Source organism: Protomyctophum bolini (assembly GCF_963924005.1).
Source record: "Protomyctophum bolini genome assembly, chromosome: 3".
NCBI lineage: Eukaryota > Metazoa > Chordata > Actinopteri > Myctophiformes > Myctophidae > Protomyctophum > Protomyctophum bolini.
The window spans coordinates 2,324,477-2,330,530 of NC_137864.1; the positions used below are offsets into that span (position 1 = coordinate 2,324,477).

Genomic DNA, 6,054 nt, shown 5'->3' on the forward strand with positions numbered 1-6,054 from the left:
CATGAAGTAAACTAAAGCGGGTTTGGTTTGGACTTTGGACTTTGTAACAGCTGAAATCAATATACTATAATCAGTATTCTGATATTAACATGCGGGCCGCATTGAGTGACACGGCGTGGACGCGGGATGCTGCTTTCACCGGGGCGACTATGGGGGGGGGGGGGGGGAGGGGGGAGGCGGTGCGACGGGGTGGGGTTTCAGGGTGGGTTGTTTTTAGAGTGCATGGGCACCTCGGTGAAAAATAGCCAGGCGGTTTGTTTCCACTATAGACACGGAGAGAGAAGGAACAGATGCAGACGGTGCGCCGAGAGCACGGCAACCGTCTGGTTTGTTTACGATCGCAAAAACAAACCAGCGCTCTGCCTAGCGACGACCTTCTGCTGACCTTTCGGGGTTGGACTGACGGACATGATGCAGCCATATCATATATATATAGCGCACACTTTGAAGCAGCGACATGGTCGTCGAGGGCAACGGGCCAAGCATATACACATACTTATATACTTCCTACGTAGTTATGTATACCCACAATCCTTTGCACTTAAAGGGACACTTCACCCTTTTTGCAAAAACATATTATGTTAATGACGTTTAGAAGCTTTAGAACACTTTCCTGGGGGTCTTTATGTGTGTAATGTGTGGTTTTAGATATTTTAGATTGTAGCAGTGAGCACAGTGTCTCTGATGTCATGGACACTGGTCTCACTATACCTTCCTGGACTACAATTCCCATAATTATTTGATGCACTGCTCCTCCTTGTGAATAGGTGGAGGGCTGTCTTACTGAGACCACATGTAGTCCAGGAAGTAAGTGAGCCCGGTGTCCATGACATCAGAGACACCGGGGCTCACTGCTACAATCTAAAATATCTAAAACCACATATTATTACACACATAAAGACCCCCAGGAAAGTGTTATAAAGCTTCTAAACGTCATTAACATACATTGTTTTTTTGCAAAAAGGGTGAAGTGTCCCTTTAAAGGTCCACTTCAGGATTTGTGTGTGTGACAAACATGATATGCCCATAGTCACCTGCATGCTGCACCTGTGATGTCCATTTTTTTTACTGACACCAAGTTTAAAATAAGAATGGAATACACATAATATCAATACATACAAAGCAACCGAAAGACACATTGTTTCAACGGTATAGCTATAGTGGATGGAGAGAAAGGATTTTTTTTTGGTCCAACCACGAAACAGCAACAATGGGTGCGTATAGAGAGGGGCACAACCACGCGCGGGATTTGATAAAGGGTGAATTAAAAGCTTTCATTAATGATTATCAAACTGCCCTGCATATACACATCTAACACACACATTAATATAGATTGATTGAATTGATTGAAATATTTATTAACAGTTTGTAGAATTACAGCCTACATTTCAAGCACAAACTCAATACAGAGACTGTTAACTGTGAGTGGACGACCCAATTAAGCATTACACTTGTTTACAACAGGGTCCACATTGTTCATTTCATCAAAACATTTAGAGACATACAAATAGACACTTCTATGTAGTTAAAGAACAGAACAGGAATGCATCATATATAAGCAAAAAGGGAAAAGATACATATACAGTGAGGGGAAAAGGGGGGGGGGGGAGGATTCAGATTTTACGGGGGCCAGTTTCGAATTGCAGCCGTCCGCAGGTGCCCTTTGAGAGCGGTTTTGAAGGAGTCAAGGGATTCACATGTCTTAATGACTGTTGGTAGGGCGTTCCACATTTTGGTGGCATAGGAGCGAAAATAATTTAGTCCCTTGACCCTTGTTTGTGCCGAATCTGGGTTGTAACATGGTTGTACATTGTACATAGCTGTTTGCTGACTGGTTAAAGGTCATTATGGAACTGGTAGCCTATATACACACGGTGAGATGTCCAGCTGCGCCGTGGCTTCATTGATTAGGAGTTGATGATGTCGTCTCCGTCGGGGGTGAAAAAAACTATGTCCCTAAACTGTTACTTTTCATGCCGAAAAACAGCACAAGTGTAGCAGAGCGACAAGCTCGAGAAGCGTCGCTTCGAGCTTGTGGATCTGCTATAGCCTACTTTTGATACTTTTGTGTGACGCTAGTATGTATATACGCTGTAGTGTCGTAGTATATGATCAAGTAAGAAAAGAAAAAAAAAACACAAAGAGTTTGAATATATATTAATATATGAAGAGGTTTCCGCTTGACATTCATCTGATATTCATGCGGACTTTGAATATATACAGTTGATATGGATGACACAGTTGCAGCCCAACCTCGGCTGACCAGAGAGAGAGAGAGAGAGAGAGAGAGAGAGAGAGATCACTTCCAGGAAATCCAATCCCCTCTCTTTTATGTGTGTTTATCTCATCCGTCCATCAGAGACATGCTGTCTTCTGCCAGTCCAAAAGCTGTCTTCCTGGTTGGGCAGATAACACCCCTCCCCCACCCCCCGCACGCACGCACGCACGCACGCACGCACACACACACACACACACACACACACACACACACACACCCCTCCATCTGTAATCCCTCCATCCATCTTCACTCTTCCTTTTTTATCTCTCCGTTACAATCTGTCCGTTCTTCTCCTCTGCATGCATGCCTCTCACGTTTGTTTAGGTTTGAAATTCCGCCGCGCTCTCTCTCTCGGCCGAGACGACGAGAGAGAGAGAGAGAGAGAGAGAGAGAGACACGGGACTTTATTATATCTTTGTTTGACGGGCACGTCGTTGTCTCTGAACTTAACACTGTCGGTTGGAATTAACCCCATTGTGTTCAAAAGTACTTTTCAGGATTCAGGAAAAATAGCAAAAGTATACGCAGATCGACTTTTGATGCTTTCGTGATGCTGTCTGTCTGTCTGTCTGTCTGTCTGTCTGTCTGTCTGTCGAGAGCTGTATACCCAGCTAGCAAGTTATGGCGCGCCGCCTGCGGGAGGCGGTCGCCGCGCGCCGCCGATCGTGTCCTCCGCCGGGCGCGTCGCACGATGTGGCCGCGTCGTTCTTGATCAGCGTGTGCCGTGCGCGCCGACGCGCGTGTAGCCGGCGCCCCGCTTCTCTGCCGCGACTCGAACGTCAGCTACGACGGCAGCAGCAGGACAGCGTGGAGCTGTCTTATGACACCCCCCCCCCCCCCCCCATATATCCTCGATCCTCCCCCATGCTCACCTCCCTCCCACATATTTATAGAAACATAATAAAGCAGCAAATGTATACTTAATTTTGTTTCTTTATTAGGAAAAAAAAAGGTTACAATGAAATCATTTAGGCACATAGAAAAAATATGTAAACAACCAAGTTTAGAATACAAGTGGTTGATTTTTATGTCATTTTGCTGAGAATGCACTTTAAGACCACTCTGAGAACCACTGGCTTCTAAAATCTATAAAACACCAACTTTCCTGAAACCACCAGAACATGTTGGATAAGATTGTGTCCACATTTCCACAGTTTTCTGAAAAACCTATGTTTCTATATTAGTGGTTCTCAAATTATGTTATGTCAAGGACCCCAGAAATATTATGAAATTGGCCGCAGACACCTACAGTATCTGAAAATATGTTGTTCCAGGGACTACCCAGAAGCAAAGATGAGTTTAAAAACGTTTGCTCTGAAACAATATATATTCAAAGATTTGCACATTTTCAGGATAAAACTAAATAGCAGACCTACAAGCTCGTAGCGCGGTCCCTGGAACAACATATTTTCAGATTGAACACCAATGATACAGAAACATCTAGGCTTTTCAGAAAACAGTCATACCATTCAAACACTTTAACCATAATTTTAAAAGCTGTTAGATTGTTGGCAGATTTACAAGCTCACAAGCTTGTAGATTTGCTAATACTAAAATGTGGCCCAAACACAGTGAACGTTTTAACTAAAATCTGCGAGGATTTAGAAGACATTTTGTGGAATCAGTTCAAGTTTAATTTCTATAAAACACCAAGTCTATTCTGTGTGGAGTTAGTTATGTAGGCCCAGTAATGTTGCAATAACAGTTACACAGCAATAAACAGAACACACAATCGAGATTCACCTTTTGAGCAAGAAATCGTGCAGCATACATTCAAGAAATTCAATGAAACCCCTATAGCGGTGGGTTTGAACCCTTTTCATGCCAAAGTTATTCAGCATTTGAGCCACGGACCACCATTTGATGAGCTGCCTGCCGTGCCTGTCCGTTTCCTTCCTTTATGAAGCCTGACTGGTGGTGGCCGCCAGCAGAAGTTCCAAAATGCACCCTGTCCAACGTCTCCGGCTCTCAGACCCCAGGTCCCTGTCACTGAAGTCCAAGATCCCCTGGTTTTAGCCACTTTAACCATTATTTAAAAAGCTGTAAGCTGTTGAAAACGAGTTTGTAGATTTGCTAATTTTGAAACATCGTGAAAATGTGGCACAAATCTGTAAATATATATTATTTTGCAGCAAATGTTTTAACTAAAATCTGTGAGGATTTAGAAGACATCAGTTCTCAAGTGTAAGTGCTTAAGTCTTTAAAACACCAATTCTCTTCTGAGTGGAGTCAGGAGTTTCTGAGCGTAGCAATGTATGTATGTCCCCATGTCTGTATGTCCGAGCACGGAAAGCTGGGTGCGTTCCTTGAGGTCTGGATGTTGCGTATAGTAGAGGGTCAGGGAAACCCGACTGGTGGTAGCCTTTCCAGCAGAGGTTGCATTTGAAGTCGATAGGTCTTCCTCCAGCGAAAGTTCGTCTGAAATCACAGAATTAATTAAATAAATTATTTTCACCTTAATCATAGGCCTACCTACCATCACTTTTAAAAAGCTGTTATCTGTTGAAAAATAGCAGATCTACAAGCTCATAGTGTGGCACAGAGTGCCACAGTACTCATCATAATACACCTCAGTCATTTAAAATCTTATGATGGTAACAATGGTACACAGTTACACATTGTTGGGTGCCAATTTTCTGTCCTTGGTAAAATGAACAATTACCTTAAATTAAAGAACGATGTCTCAGCTCTGTACAGCATGTCACCTTGTCTGTAAAATGAAATCAAATTCAAGTCAAATTTCTTTCAAATGTAACAGCAAACTTGAGGCAAGAGAGCTTGTAGCATGCAACCTTAATTCAGTGGTAGAAATGTTCTTACCGTTTGTACGCCCAACAGATCCAAGTCCTGTGTCTGAAATCACAGTAACAACAAAATGGTAAACATTGTATGTACATAAAAATCAATTTGATGAAAACAGAAGATCTACAAGCACACAATGTGCTGCGAGCTTGTAGACCAGCTATATTCAGCATGCAACCAAGTGTAAAAATCAGGCTTAGAATAAAACAACAAAATGACAAAAATTAAATCAAAATGTGTTGTAATTAGACAAATCTTTATTTGCAATTGTGGCCTAGCAAAGTTCCTTTAGAGGAGACAACAGAGAGAAGAGTAAAAGAAATGGCTCAGAAGAACGTACCTGCATGGCAATGCTCATTTTGGTCACTGCATCTGCACCTATAATAGAATAACAAAAAAAGTCTGTTTTAAACATTAGCCTACTGTGTGATATTTTTTACATTTGCAAGACAGACATTTGACGAAGATTTAGCCTTGCAGACCCCACATACACACAGACCCCATGCTGTATTGATGTGGTACCATAGGAGAAGTTCTAAAACAAAGAATGACAAAAAATGTGATTTACAGCTAAATGCTGTTTATGTAGTCTACACAAGCAACGTATCAAATCTTATCTAATTCGAATAATTGTGTTTAAGGACTTATCAACACAATAAGAAGTTACCTGTTAAAATAGCATGAGTTATACGTTTGCTAATGCTAACCTTATCCCCTCGTCCAAACAATAGATTGCCCAGGTAGCTAGGCTAGCTAGCTAGAGGGAAACATACACAGATAAAGATCGAAACGATTTTAACACGTGCAATTACACTACACACGGTAGATATCGGATATAAAAATACACTGACCTTTCAACTGAATTTCTCCGGAGAAAAACTGTGTAAGAACTAATATAAGCATTTGTTGGAGAGTCTTGTCTTCTGCGACTGCCTCCACCCCCGTACGTCGATTCAACAAAAACAACAACACTG

The 6,054-nt window shown here is 42.2% G+C and overlaps 1 long non-coding RNA gene across 1 annotated transcript; it reads right to left on the reverse strand.

Moving 5' to 3' along the window:
• Nucleotides 1-3,819: 3,819 nt before the first annotated feature.
• LOC308312750 lies at nucleotides 3,820-5,458 on the reverse strand. Its single transcript, XR_013963804.1, has 4 exons — nucleotides 5,421-5,458; nucleotides 5,099-5,131; nucleotides 4,941-4,988; nucleotides 3,820-4,696 (listed from the first exon to the last, which is right to left on the reverse strand). It is a non-coding gene; the product is annotated as an uncharacterized lncRNA (long non-coding RNA).
• Nucleotides 5,459-6,054: the final 596 nt, after the last annotated feature.